Below are 15706 nucleotides of genomic sequence, written 5' to 3' on the forward strand. Positions count from 1 at the left end.
GGCTTTGAACCTCGATCTTCAGACCTCAGCTTCCTGGTAGCTAGGATTACAGGCATGAGCCACCAGCATCTGGCAAGCTGGTCACTGATAAGAGCATGGAGACATGGCCTGGGAGCTTTCAAGAAAGGTGGGTGGGGCCAGGAATGGCTTAGTAGTAGAGTGCTTGCCTAGTATACATGAAGCCCAGGTGGTGCTGTGGCTCAAGTGGTAGATTGCTAATTTTTTTTTTTTGGGTCCGGTCATGGGGCCTGAACTCTGGGCCTGGGCACTGTCCCTCAGCTCTTCAGCTCAAGGCTAGCTCTCTACCACTTGAGTCACAGCACCACTTCTGGCTTTTTTTTGGTTATGTGGTGCTCAGGAATCGAACCCAGGGACTCAAGCATGCAAGGCAAGTGCTCTACCACTGAGCCAACTTCCCAGCCCTAGACTGCTAATCTTGAGCAAAAGAAACTCGGGGACAGTGCCCTGGCCCTGTTTAAGCACCATGACTGGCAAAAAGAAAGAAATTTGGGAGGCATGATTGGGGGTAGAGGAGGAAGAATGGGGCATTCATGAGCTTTAGAAATAGGAGCGTCAGTCTTCTGTGAAGGCCTAACTAAGGAACCAGAGTTGGACAGAAACTCCCAAGTTAGCTTGGAAGTGTGAAGTGCTCATTTAAAGTTGTATTCAAAGATTGAAGGGAATACTGTTCACCATGGTGGCCATGTTTCTCCAGCAGCCAAGAAAAGGACTGTAGGGCTTACCTGGTTTTGCTTTCCTCAGGTAGGCACATTTCAGAGAGCTGGAGACACACAGGAAATGAGAGCTTGTCCACAAGCACGAGAATTCAGAATATGAGCATCCACAGGGGCTAGAGCAGGTACTGGTGGGGTGAACTGCAGAATTCAAGCCCAGCCTGGCCACAGATAGACTGCTGTGCTATTGTGGGAGTATTTAGGGCCAATTAGTCTTCATTTCGCTAGAAATGCTAATACCACTAATAGAAATGAAGATAGCAAGAGGAGTGTTGTAGCTGACTAAGCTGCTCAGATAAAAGATCATAGATAAGAAGAAAATGATAAAATGAGAAATATATAGACATTTAGAACATAGGAGACTTAGAGCACCACTACCTTTCCAGGGACAAGAAGATAGAAATCTCAGGTGCAAAAAGTCCCTTATGGTTTGAGCAGGTAAAAATTACACCCAGTCCACACGGAGACCATCTGAAGTTACCACTGTGTGTAGGGAAGAGGAAGAATGTTAGAGGCAGGCTGGGGAGATGTGTGTAGCCTGGCAGGGGTGTGCACTGTGGCGGGGGTGCCCTGGGGCAGGGTATGCACTGCGGCAGGGGTGTGCACTGCGGCAGGGGGAGCACTGGGGCAGGGGGAGCACTGGGGCAGGGGTATGCACTGGGGCAGGGGTGTGCACTGGGGCAGGGGTGTGCACTGCGGCAGGGGTGTGCACTGGGGCAGGGTGTGCACTGCGGCAGGAGTGTGCACTGCGGCAGGGGTGTGCACTGCAGCAGGGGTGTGCACTGCGGCAGGGGTGTGCACTGCAGCAGGGTATGCACTGCGGCAGGGGGTGCCCTGGGGCAGGGGGAGCAGTGGAGCAGGGGTGTGCACTGGGGCAGGGGGAGCACTGGGGCAGGGGGAGTACTGGGGCAGGGGTGTGCACTGCGGCAGGGGTGTGCACTGGGGCAGGGGTGTGCACTGCGGCAGGGTGTGCCCTGGGGCAGGGGGAGTACTGGGGCAGGGGTGTGCACTGCAGCAGGGGTATGCACTGCGGCAGGGGGAGCACTGGGAGAGGGGCGTGCACTGGGGCAGGGTGTGCACTGGGGCAGGGTGTGCACTGGGGCAGGGTGTGCACTGCAGCAGGGGTGTGCACTGGGGCAGGGTGTGCACTGTAGCAGGGGTGTGCACTGCAGCAGGGTATGCACTGTGGCAGGGGTGCACTGGGGCAGGGTGTGCACTGTAGCAGGGGTGTGCACTGCAGCAGGGTATGCACTGCGGCAGGGGGTGCACTGGGGCAGGGTGTGCACTGCAGCAGGGGTGTGCACTGCAGCAGGGGGTGCACTGGGGCAGGGTGTGCACTGCAGCAGTGGTGTGCACTACGGCAGGGGGTACCCTGGGGCAGGGTGTGCACTGCGGCAGGGGGAGCACTGGGGCAGGGGGTGCCCTGGGGCAGGGTGTGCACTGCGGCAGGGGGTGCCCTGGGGCAGGGTGTGCACTGGAGCATGGGTGTGCACTGTGGCAGGGGGTGCACTGGGGCAGGGGGTGCCTTGGGGCAGGGTGTGCACTGGAGCAGGGGTGTGCACTGCAGCAGGGGTGTGCACTGCGGCAGGGGGTGCCCTGGGGCAGGGGGTGCCCTGGGGCAGGGGTGTGCACTGCGGCAGGGGTGTGCACTGCGGCAGGGGGTGCCTTGGGGCAGGAGGTGCCCTGGGGCAGGGGTGTGCACTGCGGCAGGGGTATGCACTGCGGCAGGGGGTGCCCTGGGGCAGGGGGTGCCCTGGGGCAGGGGTGTGCACTGCGGCAGGGGTATGCACTGCGGCAGGGGGAGCACTGGGGCAGGGGGTGCCCTGGGGCAGGGGTGTGCACTGCGGCAGGGTGTGCACTGCGGCAGGGGGTGGCTTGGGGCAGGGTGTGCACTGGAGCATGGGTGTGCCCTGGGGCAGGGGTGTGCACTGCGGCAGGGGGTGCCCTGGGGCAGGGTGTGCACTGCGGCAGGGGTGTGCACTGCGGCAGGGGGTGCCCTGGGGCAGGGGGAGCACTGGGACAGGGGGAGCACTGCGGCAGGGGGTGCACTGGGGCAGGGGGAGCACTGGGGCAGGGGTGTGCACTGCGGCAGGGGGAGCACTGGGATGGGGGGAGCACTGGGGCAGGGGCGTGCACTGGGGCAGGGTGTGCACTGGGGCAGGGGTGTGTACTGGGGCAGGGGGAGCACTGGGGCAGGGCCGTGCACTGGGGCAGGGGCCTGCAGCGGGACAAGGGCGTGCACGGGGCAGCGAGGAGCCCTGGAGCAGGGGCGTGCTGCAGGGCGGATGCCTGCACTGGGGCAGGGGCGGAGGCGGGGCCAGGGGCGGGGCCCGCCGCTGCTCCCGGCATGCCGCGCGCCGGCGTCAGCGCACTGCGGCGGGCGGGCGGCGCCCCCTGGTGGCCGCAGCTCGGAGGCGGAGCCGGAGGCGGGGGGTTGCGCTTGGTGACGGGGGACGCGCGGCCGCGGCGCACTGGGCCGGCGGCCGCGGCGGTGGAGGACGCGGACCGCGCGCTGCGGGGGCGGCTGCGCCGGCGGTCGGGGAGCCGTTGGCAGCTGTGTGCAGCGCGCGGGCCGGGATGAGGGGCAGCGGCGGCGCGGCCCGCGCGAAGCCGGCCGGTGAGCGTGCGGGCGGTGGGCGGCGCGGCTGGGAAGATGGCGGAGAGGCCGCGTTGCGGCCCCGCGGCCTGGCCGAGTCCGCTCGGAGGCCCCGCGACTGGCCGTGCTCGGAATCCCAGCCCGTGGAGACCCGTGGGGCGCGGGGGGCGCGGTGGGGCTTGCAGGCCCGGAGCCCGGCGCGTGGAGGGCCGGGCTGGGTGTGTGAGGTGGGCGTGTGGAGCGGGGCCGGGCGTGGGGCGTGTGGAGTGAGGGGCCGGGGCCGGGCGTGGGGCGTGTGGAGTGAGGGGCCGGGGCCGGGCGTGGGGCGTGTGGAGTGAGGGGCCGGGGCCGGGCGTGGGGCGTGTGGAGCCGAGGCGGGGCGTGAGGGGCCGGGGCCGGGCGTGGGGCGTGTGGGGCGTGAGGAGCGGCGCCGAGGGTGCCCCTGCTGGAGGTGTGAGCGCGTGTGAGGAGCCGGGCCCGTGGGTGCGTGCGCTGTGAGGAGGGTGCCCGGCTCGGGGGTAGGCGTCAGTGTGCGAGGCCCGAGGGAGATGCCGAGTGTGTCCCGCCCGTAGGTGGCCGTGAGCACGCCTGTGCCCTTGTCCAAAGGTAATGGAGTGTGCGCGGCCCGGGGGTCGCCGGCGTGCGTGAGGACCTGGGCCGGAGCGCGGTGACGCCGTGCCGGGGCGCAGGTGTGAGGCGCGCGCCTGCCGCGGCCGGCCGGGGAGCCCACGCGTGCCGCCCCGCCCTGCGCCGGCCGGCCCGGCGTCGCGGTGCTGCGGCGGGCTTTGTCCCGCTCGGGGAGGCGGGTGGGCGTCTCCGGGCGGGTCACGCCGCCTCGGCGCGGCGGGGCGCGCCGGCCCGGCCCGGACGCCTGTGTCTCCGGCGGGGCAGCCGGCCCGGCGGCAGCTGTGGGTGTGTTCCGGGCCGCGGCTCGCCAAAGCTGCTGTGGGCGCCGCGCAGCCGTCAGCGCAGAAATGCGGCGGAGCCCCCTCCCCCTTCCGCGCCAGCCTCGGTGACCTCTGCGGGAGCCTCGGCGCGAGGCCTCGGCCCGGCCCTGCGCAGGCGGTGCGGAGCCGGCGCGGAGCCTCGGAGGGCCACAGCCCCGCGTCCCCGGCGCTGGCCGAAAACAGCAGGTGGTTTCCTCCGCGGCTTCTCCTACAATGAGCTGGGGGGAGGGGAAGGAGTGCGCGTGAGTTCATCCCCGAAACCGCCCTGGTGCTCCGCGGAGAGCCTGCTTGCTGGAAGCCCTTGGTCTGTCTTGCAAAGATGCTGAGCAGATTGAGCAGAGGCAGGCCTGGAGCCAGACTGACCACCTGTGAGGGTGACTCTTCCTTTACTGGCGTTGTGGTCTTAGGCAAAGGCTCCATGCCTTTGGTTTCTTGGCTGTAAAATGGGTTCAGTAGTAATATTGGTCTTAGAAGGTTGTTGTGAGGACTCAGTCAACGAACAATTGTGGGAAAAAAAAAAACACCAAAAACCATCGTGCCTGCACATTGAGTGTTAGGGGTAGCTCTTGTTGCTGAAATTTAGGTCTGGCCGTGTTGTGTGTCAGACTGGTTGTGGTAGGGTTAGGTTTGGCTGTTTGGCTGGGTTGCTTTGTGTGCTGCAGGGTGCATGCACACGCCGGGTCCTCCTACACCTGCCATTGCAGTATTTCATGGGATAGGGTCTGTAGCTCTCCCTGGAAATAGTCTATGAATTTTATTATATTACTACTATCAGCAGTACCAGGGTTTAAACACAGGGTCTTATGCTTGCTAGACATGGTTTTTGTTTTGTAGACAAGTAAACTGAGGCTGTATTAGGAGTAGCAGATCTTTATAAACAAACAAGTCTCATGTATTCAGATAAATTGTTATATTGAACTGTTTTTGTTTCTGTTTTGTTTGTTCGTTGCTAATCCTGGGGCTTGAAGTCAGGGTCTGGGCACTGTCTTTGAGCTTCTTTCTTTCAAGGCTAGTGCTCCACCATTTGAGCCACAGCTCTACTTCCAACTAGCTTGCTTGTTTGCTTGCTGCCTGCCTCCCTCCCTGCCTCCCTCCCTCTCTCCCTTCCTTCCTTCCTTTCCTTTTCTTCTTGTCTATCTTCCTTGTCTTTCTTTTTTGGTTATTTTTTGGAGGTAAGAGTCTCACAGACTTTCTTGCCCAGGCTGGCTTTGAACCACAGTCCTCAGATCTCAGCCTCCAGAGTAGCTAGGATTATAGACATGAGTCACCAGCACCAGCACTTTTTTGGGGGAGGAGGGGGGTCGTGGGGCTTGAACTCAGGGCCTGAGCACTGACCCTGAGGTTGTTTTTTTGCTCAAGGCTAGTGCTCTACCACTGCCACAGCCCCACTTCTGGTTTTCTGATGGTTAATTGGAAATAAGAGTCTCATGAAAGCCGGATGCTGGTGGCTCACACCTGTAACCCTAGCTATTTAGGAAGCTGAGATCTGAAGATCACTGTTCGAAGCCAGCTTGGGCAGAAAAAGTCCCTGTGAGACACTCTATCTCCAATTAACCACTCAAAAACTGGAAGAGTTTTTCTTTTTTTTAGGGGGCTGGGTAGGTGGCTCAGTGGTAGAGTGCTTGCCTATCACGCATGAGCCCTGGGTTCAATTCCTCAGTACTACATAAACAGAAAAAGCCCAAAGTGGTGCTGTGACTCAAGTGGTAGAGTGCTAGCCCTGAGCAAAAGAAGCTTAGGGATAGCGCCCAGGCCCCAAGTTCAAGCCTCACAACTGACAAAAAAGGTGGGGGGGTGCTGGGACGGTGGCTCAGTGGCAGAGTGCTTGCCTTGCATGCATGAGGCCCTCGGTTTAATTCCTCAACACTACGTAAGCAGAAAAAAAGCCGGACGTGGCGCTGTGGCTCAAGTGGTAGAGTGCTAGCCTTGAGCTGAAGAGCTGAGGGACAGCGCCCAGAACCAGAATTTAGGCCCCATGACCCACCAAAAAAAAAAAAAAGAAAGTGGCCACAGCTGGATGCTTTTGGCTCATGCCTATAATTCTAAGAACTCAGCAGGCTGAGATCTAAGGCTTGCAGTTCAAAGACAGGAAAGTCTTATCTCCAGTTAACCACCAGAAAACCAGAAGTAGAACTGTGGCTCAAAAGTAGTAGAACAAAAGCTCAGGGATAACGCCCAGGCCCTGGGTTCAAGCCCCACAACTGAGCCCACCCCCCAAAAAAAAAGGCAACAAATATGCCTAAAATGCCCATCCTGTCCTCTCTTCACATATGTGCTAGAGCAGGAGAGCCCAAACTAAATAGTGTAGCAATGGGCTGGGAAGGTGGCTCGGTGGTAGAGCGCTTGCCTTGCATGCATGAGGCCCTGGGTTCCGTTCCTCAGAACCACAGAAGCAAAAAGAAAAAAGCCGGAAGTGGTGCTGTGGCTCAAGTGGTAGAGCGCTAGCCTTGAGCTGAAGAGCTGAGGGACAGCACCCAGGCCCAGAGTTCAGGCCCCATAACTGGATCCCCCCCCCCAAAAAAAAAAAATAGTGTAGCAATTATAATCTCTAGTTAGCTTGTTGGTTCCTTGGTGCTATTGAGAAAAATCCGTGAACTTTGTTCCTAAATTGTGGTAGCTATTTTAACCTGTTTCTTGATCATCTGCCTGCCCTCTTAGCTTCTCAGGTGTCTCATACGGACACCATGTTTTTGCTCAAACAAGGTATGTAGTTCTCTACTTCCAGAGGTGAGCTAGATTGGCCACTAGATACTTGGTCTGTTTTCCCATTGCCACCTTTCTTGTTGTATGTTGATTGACTCTGAACCTCTTTGTGTTTTTCTGTAAGCCTTTGAGTTGCCCAAGATTTAATCTGACAGGTTTTCCCTGTGCCTTGCTGTCCAGTCTTGGGCATCAGGCCACTATTTCCAACCTGCAGGGATATTCTTCCACATCTGGCCCACTCTGTTGTCCCAGACAGGGATGAACTCAAGGCCTGAGAACCATGTGGCCAGCAGTTATTGGATGTCTTCCTGAATTTGAATGTGTCACTTGTACCTGTTGTCAACTCTTGAATTAAATAGTGACACAAGTGAATTTTATTGCCAGTTATAAATTTTGTTGATGTGGAATTATATCCTGATACACATTATCTTGAAATTTTGATGTCCTAGTTTACTCCACTGGGTGGAGTTTTTCTTGGCTTACTTTTCCATATTTCCTCCTAAGTCTTTGAATTGTGTGAGAAAACATGTCAGTATTAGGAATGTTTAAAAAATACTCTGTACAAGTATTGCTTACTCATTACTTTTAAAGTTGAGTATATTCTATGTTGTACAGGGCTGGGAAGTTGGCTCAGTGGTAGACTGCTTACCTTGCATGCATGAGGCCCTGGGTTTGATTCCTCAGCACCACATAAACAGAAAAAAGCCAGAAGTGGTGCTGTGGCTTAAGTAGTAGGGCACTATCTTTGAGCTGAAGAGCTGAGGGACAGCGTCCGGACCCCACGACTGACCAAAAAAAAAAAAAAAAAAAAATCATTGTAAATATATTGTAAGGCCTTTGATGGGTGCTAGCTGCCAGCTACTCAGGAGGCTGAGATCTGAGGATTAAAGTTCAAAGCCATCCTTGAGACTTTTTAAAAATTTGTTTTGTTTTGGGTCTTGGGGCTTGATCTCAGGGCATGGGCACTCTCCCTGAGCTTTTGCGCTCGAGGCTTGTGCTCCACCACTTTGAGTCACAATGCCATTTCTGGTTTTTCTGGTGGTTACTTGGAAATGAGTCTCATGGAGGGGCTGCGAAGGTGGCTCAGTGGTAGAGCACTTGCCTTGCATGCCTGAGGCCCTGGGTTCATTCCTCAATACCACATAAGCAAAAAGAAAAAAAGCCAGAAATGGAGCTGTGACTCAAGTGGTAGAGCACTAGCCTTGAGCTGAAGATCTGAGGGATAGCGCTCAGGCCCAGAGTTCAGGCCCCATGACTGGACCCCCCCCCCCAAAAAAAAAAAAAAAAAAAAAGAGTCTCATGGACTTTCTTGCCCAGGCTAGCTTTGAACTGAGAGCCTTAGATCTCAACATTCTGAGTACCTAGGATTATAGGCATGAGCCACCAGCATCCTGCAGCCATTGAGATTCATCTCCAGTTAACCTCCTGAAAGACAGAAGTAAAGCTGTGGCTCACAATGGTAGAATGCTAGTCTTGAGCAAAAAAGCTCAGGACAGGACCCTAGATCCTGAGCTCAAGGTCCGGGACCAGTGCGCACGTGCATACACACACACACTCTCTCTCTCTCTCTTTCCCTCTCTTCCCCCCCCCCCCCCCCAACTAGGTCTCTAGTCCAGGGATCAGTAAGTTACAGCCCACCAGCAGAACATCTGGTTGTTTGTCAATAAAGCTTTATTGACACATAGCTATACATGTTCAGTTTTGTGTTATCTTGATTGCTTTGGTGGAATTTAATAGTTGTGATAGGCTGTGTGGCTTTCAAAGTTTAAACTTTTTTTTTGTTGTTGGTGGTCATGGGACATGAACTGAGGACCTTCTGTCCCTGAGCTTTTTCACTCAAGGCTAGCAAAGCTTGAACTCTTTACTCTGGCCTGTTTACAGAATAAGTATGCTCTAGGAATTTGGAAGAGAAATGATTGCAGGTAATAAAACCAGTAAGGGGGGCTGGGAAGGTCGCTCAGTGGTAGAGCGCTTGCCTTGCATGCATGAGGCCCTGGGTTCAATTCCTCAGCACCACATAAGCAGAAAAAGCTGGAAGTGGTGCTGTGCTCAAGTGGTAGAGTGCTAGCCTGGAGCTGAGCAGCTGAGGGATAGCACCCAGGCCCTGAGTTCAGGCCCCATGACCAGCCAAAAAAAAAACAGTAAGGGAAGGAAAGAAGCAGTCTATAGGCTGAACCTGACAGCCAGAATGGGGAGGAATGAGCACATCAAAGCACCACTGATAGTTGGTATTTCAAGTTAGGGAGCAAAGAGAAGAAGATAGGTTGTGTGGTTTGTGGTAGTTTAAAGTTTATATAAAGAATAATGGGAGGAGGGGAGCTGGGAAGGTGGCTCAGTGGTAGAGCGCTTGCCTTGCATGCATGAGGCCCTGGGTTCGATTCCTCAGCACCCATAAGCAGAAAAGCCAGAAGTGGTGCTATGGTTTAAGTGGTAGAGTGCTAACCTTGAGCTGAAGAGCAGAGGGACAGCACCCAGGCCCAGAGTTCAGGCCCCACGAGCGGCGGGGAGAAAAAAAAAGAATAATGGGAAATGGGGGTAACGATGCTAAGATCTTTGAATGCAGGTTAAAGAAGAGCTATTGCACGCGTGTGAGTAGGGCCATCAGCAGTGACAGTAGAATGCACGGGAGAGGAGGAGATCTTCCTCTCTGGGGAACTTGGGATAACATATAACCTCATGTTTTTATGGCTTTCCTGTTCATGTGCATTTGTTTATCATCTTGTTTTAGGTCCTAGGACAATTGCTTTTTGAGGCATGCTGTTTTTGTGACAAGACAGCAGATGCTCAGTGTATTATCAAATGTGGTTTATTGGGCCAGGACAAGTAATATATATATAGCCCTCTTGGAGGGGTGAGCATATATGAAGACAGTATCATATCCCCAGAAAATGAAGGAGCTTGTTCTTTACTGTGTGATGACGTTGCACATATGACCTTACACATATGGTGTATGTGAGCTCTCCACAGCCTGAGACATGGTAGCCAGCCCTACTTATAAATAAGCTGCTAGAATTCTTTTTTTTTTTTTTTTTTTGGTTGGTTGTGGGGCTTGAACTCTGGGCCTGCCTGGGTGCTGTCCCTCAGCTCTTCAGCTCAAGAAGAGCACTCACTCTACCACTTGAACAACATCACCACTTCCGGTTTTCTGGTGGATTATTGGAGAGAAGAGTCTCATGTGTCATGAATTTTCCTGTCTGGACTGGCTTTGAACCATGATCTTCAGATCTCAGCCTATGATTACAGGTATGAATCACTGGCCTCCAGTAGCTCCTTGGATTCTTGGATCACACCTCCTTCTCTTCAGAGGCCTTTCTCTCTGGCACTTTGAAACCAACATCTACTAGAAGTCTTGGCCTTGAGCCTTGCCTCCCCCAAATTTACATCCCCTTTTCAACATAGCTGCTCAAGGTGATGTGTACTGAGCAATGATCTCACCAAGGAATTATTTGGTACCTTCCTCCTTGGCAATATCTAGACATTTTTGGTTGTCTCTATTGGGATGGACACACAGGTACTCATGGAGCCTAGGGATATTGATGAACACATGATCCTCAGCCCTGTGTTCTGTCCCCTACTCCCCAGTGCCTCATGGACTGGACTTCACAGCCGGGAGTGTCCCCCAACCTCCTGTGCCCTCAGTAATACTTTCATGTAGCAACCAGTCCAGCCTCTATCCAGCATTACCTCCTCAACGTTTCTCCTGTCCTACTTTGGTCCTGGGTTAGGACTGAGTAGGAACCCTCTCATCAGCCCATCTGGCTCCTTTCCTATCCTCCCAAGGAGCTCTATGTGGCACCTTCATCACCAAATGGCCTTGTATCTGCTAAATACTGGAGGGGAACAGAGTGTCATGCTTCATGTGGCTTGTGTGTGTGTATGTGCAGGTACCAGGGCTTGGATTCAGGACCTTGTGCTCTTGCTTTGCTTTCTTGCTCATGGCTGTCACTGTACCACTTGAGCCATCCCACCTCTCCAGTCTGAGCTTCTTGCTGGTTAATTGGAAATAAGAGTCATGCAGATTCATTGGCCTGAGCTGGCTTTGAACCTGCAATCCTCAGTTCTCATTCTTTTTTTTTTTTTTTTTTTTGGTCCAGTCGTGGGGCCTAAACTCTGGGCCTGGGCACTGTCCCTCAGCTATTCAGCTCAAGGCTAGCGCTCTACCACTTGAGCCACAGCACCACGTCCGGCTTTTTTTCTTTTTGCTTATGTGGTGCTGAGGAATCGAACCCAGGGACTCAGGCATGCAAGGCAAGCGCTCTACCACTGAGCCACCTTTCCAGCCCAGTTCTCATTCTTTTGAGTAGCTAGGATTATATGTGTGAGCCATTGGTGTGTGTCTTTTGCACATGGCTTTTAACATGAGCAGAAATGTATTTGGAATTGCTTAGGTGATAGAGCAACAGCATGAGAAAAAATGCTAAGTGACAGCATGAGGTCCTGCATTCAAGCCTCAGTACTGACACATATAAAAAGATGAGCTTGGGGGGCTGGGAAGATGGCTCAGTAGTAAAGTGCTTGCCTTTCATGAATGAGGCCCTGGGTTCAATTCACATATATAGAAAAAGCTGGAAGTGGCGTTGTGGCTCAAGTGGTAGAGCATTAGCCTTGAGCCGAAGATCTTAGGGACAGTGCCAGGACCAGAGTTCAGGTCCCATGGGAAAAAAAAAAAAAAGATGAGTTTGGGCTTGGAGTGTCTGCAAAGAGTGGTTAGGCTGCGCAAGTGATTTCTTCCATGTTGGCTGTTTTCCACTAACTAGAGCCTCTTTTATGTCTTGCTTTCTAAATTATAACTTGTTTAGTTTCAATAGATTGACTTTATTTTTGCTTCGTAAATTTTTTGGCTTATGTATTTTTGAACAGATGATATATTTGTATGGTACTAAAGTACAGTGGTTCTCAGTGAACCCTCCTTCTGATCTTTTCCGAGGATCCTGGTTCCCTGGAAGACTAGCTCTGACCAGCGTCTTCCAGAGATCTTTGTAACTATATAGGCATCAAGTATATTTATTCTTTTTTTTCTACTTTTCCTTCAAAAAATAATTCTGAACTTTGCCCTTTTCAACTGAGTTGAGAAGTCATTGTTTTGCATTACTTCCTTCAGGACATTCTTCTTCGTAGCTTCATGGTGTTCTACAGTATGGATGTACAATTTATTTAACCATCTACTGCTGGCAATATTATACTTGGTAGAATCACAAGCAAAGCTTCTAGAAGAGCATTTTGCAAGTACTCCAGAGATCCCTCTGAGAAACAGCACTTCTGTCAGTTATCTTATAATTTCTCTGTGTGTGTATTGGTCCTACTGAGATCTGAACTCAGAGCCTTGCACTTGTTAGGCAAGTTTGCTATCACTTGAGCCTCAGCCCCTGTTTTTTTGTTTTTATTTTTGTTTGTTTTTTTTTTGTCTCCTATTTTTTTTTGTGTGTGTGTGCTGGTCCTAGGGCTTGAACTCATGGCCTGTGTACTCTCTCTCTGAGCTTTAGTGCTAAAGGCTGGTGCTCTACCACTTTGAGCCACAGTTCCATTTCCAGCTTTTGGTGGTTAATTGGAGGTAAAAGTTGTATGAAAGAAGCCAGACTTGCCCTCATACTGATGGCTCACACATATAATCCTAGCTACTCAGGGGCTTAGACCTGAGGATTACAGTTCAAAGCCAGCGGGACAAGAAAGCCCATGAGACTCTTATCCCCAAATAACCACCAGAAAACTGGAAGTGGCGCCGTGGCTCAAAGTGATAGTGCTAGCTTTGGACAAACTAGCTCAGGGACAGTGCTCAGGCCATGAATTTGAAGCCCATGATTGCAAAAAAAAAAAAAGCCATGTTAAATAATTACGTTAGTTTGTTAATTTTATTTGCTTTTTTGTTGTTATTTTGTTTCGAGACAAGATCTTACAATATAGTCCAGATTGGCCTAAAGCTCCAGATCTTTCTTCCACAGCCCCTTATGCTAAGATTACAAACATGAACTACCATGCTTGGTATAAATTATATTTACATGAAATGTCCAGAATAAGCAAAGTCATGGAGAAAACATGCCTGTGGTTGCGAAGGGCTTGGGGAATGGTAGCTAAAAGATTTTTTTTTTTTTTTTTGGGTCCGGTCGTGGGGCCTGAACTCTGGGTCTGGGTGCTGTCCCTCAGCTCTTCAGCTCAAGGCTAGCACTCTACCACTTGAGCCACAGCGCCACTTCCAGCTTTTTTCTTTATGTGGTGCTGAGGAATCGAACCCAGGGCCTTGAGCATGCAAGGCAAGCGCTCTACCACTGAGCCACCTTCCCAGCCCCCAGTTAAAAGATTTTTGTTGTTGTTAGGTTGTGCTGGCACTGGGGCTTGAACTTAGGACCTTGTGCTTTCACTGGGCCTTTTCATTCGAAGTGGATGCTTCACCTCAACTTTTTGCTGGCTAATTGGAGAATAGAGTCTCATGGACCTTTTTGGCTAGGCTGGCTTTGAACTTTGATCCTTAGATGTTAGTCTCCGCCAGGGCCTGGCTGAGATGTGGGTTTTTAGGGTAAAGAAAAGGTGAAAGTTAAATGAGGGAGGGGACACCGTTCAAAAAAAGTACTCATTTGACTTATGTAACTGTAACCCCTCTGTATTTCATCTTTATAATAAAAAAAATTCTAAGGGGCTGGGAAGGTGGCTCAGTGGCAGAGCGCTTGCTTTGCATGCCTGAGGCTCTGGGTTCAAGTCCTCAGCACCACGTAAGCAAAAAGAAAAAAGCCAGAAGTGGCGCTGTGTCTCAAGTGGTAGAGCGCTAGCCTTGAGCTGAAGAGCTGAGGACAGCGCCCAGGCCCAGAGTTCATGCCCCATGACCGGACCCAAAAAAAAAAAAAAAAAAAGTACTCATTTGACTTATGTAACTGTAACCCCTCTGTATTTCATCTTTATAATAAAAAAAATTCTAAGGGGCTGGGAAGGTGGCTGAGTGGTAGAGCGCTTGCCTTGTATGCATGAGGCCCTGGGTTTGATTCCTCAGTACCACATAAGCAAAAAGAAAAAAGCCGGAAGTGGCGCTGTGGCTCAAGTGGTAGAGCACTAGCCTTGAGCTGAAGAGCTGAGGGACGGCATCCAGGCCCAGAGTTCAGGCCCCACGACTGGACCCAAAAAAAAAAAAAAATTCTAAAGCTGGGTACCGGTGGCTCACATTTTTAATCCTAGCTACTCAGGAGGCTGAGATCTGAGGATCGAAGTTCGAAGCCAGCCTGGGCAGCAAAGTCCATGAGACTATCTCCAGTTAACCACCAGAAAACCCAAAGTGGTGCTATGGCTCAAGTGGTAGAGTGCTCGCCTTGAGCTGAAGAGCTCAGAGACAGTGCACAGGCCCAGAGTTCAAGCCCCAGGACTGACCAAAAAAAAGGTGAAAGTTGTACTTATCTGTGAATATACTAGAAACTATACACTCCCCTCCTCTCCCAGTCTTGGGGCTTGAACTCAAGACTTGGTCATTGTCCCTGAGCTTCTCAGGCTCTAGGCTAGTGCTCTAACACTAGAGCTACAGCACTACTTCTGGCTTTCTCTGAGTGCCCCAGGAATAATCAGACCAGATGTTGATTGAGTTTCACAGAAATGTTTACCTGGAATACTGCTTGGTTTTTCTATTCCAGTCCTTACTACCATTTCCTGGGACTCTGACAGCCAGCATGTTCTTCCCAGCAGTGGGTACTGTGCTGAAACTCATACAAGACATTTCCCCAGACCATGTGTTTCACATTGTTTGTGCATCAGACTGCATCAAGTTGAAGCACCTGTGGAGCCTCCAGATAGTCTTTTTTTTTTTTTTTCTTTTGTCAGTCATGGGACCTGAACTCTGGGCCTCGGCGCTGTTCCTCAGCTCTTTAGCTCAAGGCAAGCGCTCTACCACTTGAATCACAGCACCACTTCTGGTTTTCTGGTGGTCAATTGGAGGTAAAAGTCTCATGGACTTTCCTGCCCGGTCTGGCTTTGAACCATGATCCTCAGATCTCAGCCTCCCTAGTAGCTAGAATTACCGACGCCTGGCTTAGATACTCAGTTGAAATGGTATTGACCTTTGTATTCACAAGTATTAGAAATGCTTCAGTTCCTAAAATCTAGGATAGTAATTCTGTGGATCTCAAGAGACCTTCATGTGCGAACTTTTTAGGGAGGTGTAGGAATAACATGGGGTTTAACCCTCACTCAGGAGTAGAACCCTTCTCCATGGCTCCTCAGAGGCTGAACACCTAGTTCTGTTTGCTAGGCCTACCTGCTCTCACCTCACTTTCAGTCTCCACTGTCACTTGCTGAGAGCCAGCCACTTACTAGTCAAGTTTCCCTTAGAGGCCAAACCTTTGTTAAAGGCTGCAGACATTGTTCTTACACTTGGAGGCAGCAATGCTGGCAGTATCCTGGGTTCCTAGGTAGCCCATATAGCAGCTGTGTAGGTAGCCCAAGGAGTTACAAAAGTCTAGGTAGGCTTCTGGAGAAGGGATGTCTTACTTAGGAAGGAGGACTGTTGGAGGGGTGGCTGTTCACCAGGCTCAGAAAGAGTTTATCTAGGTGGAAGGAAGGAGCTAGCAGGTCTTCAGACAGATGCCAGCAACTTTTGTGACTGGAATGCCCAGTGTAAGGAGGGGTGAGCAACAGGAGAGCTGATCACTGGGGGCCAGAAGTGTAGAGTGAGGCCCCTGTCTCTGAAGCTCAGTGTCTAGCACTGGGGACAGACACACACACTGGTGAACATGGCAGGATGTGCTTGGAAGGAC

General features: G+C 52.3%; 1 protein-coding gene across 3 annotated transcripts in view; it reads left to right on the plus strand.

Moving 5' to 3' along the window:
- Positions 1 to 3237: 3237 nt before the first annotated feature.
- The window catches only part of Arhgap39 (Rho GTPase activating protein 39), an 89319-nt gene continuing 76850 nt past the window's right edge, over positions 3238 to 15706 (plus strand). For all 3 annotated transcript variants that reach the window (XM_042669470.1, XM_042669472.1, XM_042669471.1), the window contains exon 1: positions 3238 to 3351. The gene's annotated coding sequence lies outside the window, so the exon portion shown is untranslated. The remainder of the gene's footprint in view (positions 3352 to 15706) is intronic.

The sequence above is a fragment of the Dipodomys spectabilis genome, unplaced genomic scaffold, assembly GCF_019054845.1.
Source record: "Dipodomys spectabilis isolate Male_0828 unplaced genomic scaffold, ASM1905484v1 ptg000495l, whole genome shotgun sequence".
Lineage (NCBI taxonomy): Eukaryota > Metazoa > Chordata > Mammalia > Rodentia > Heteromyidae > Dipodomys > Dipodomys spectabilis.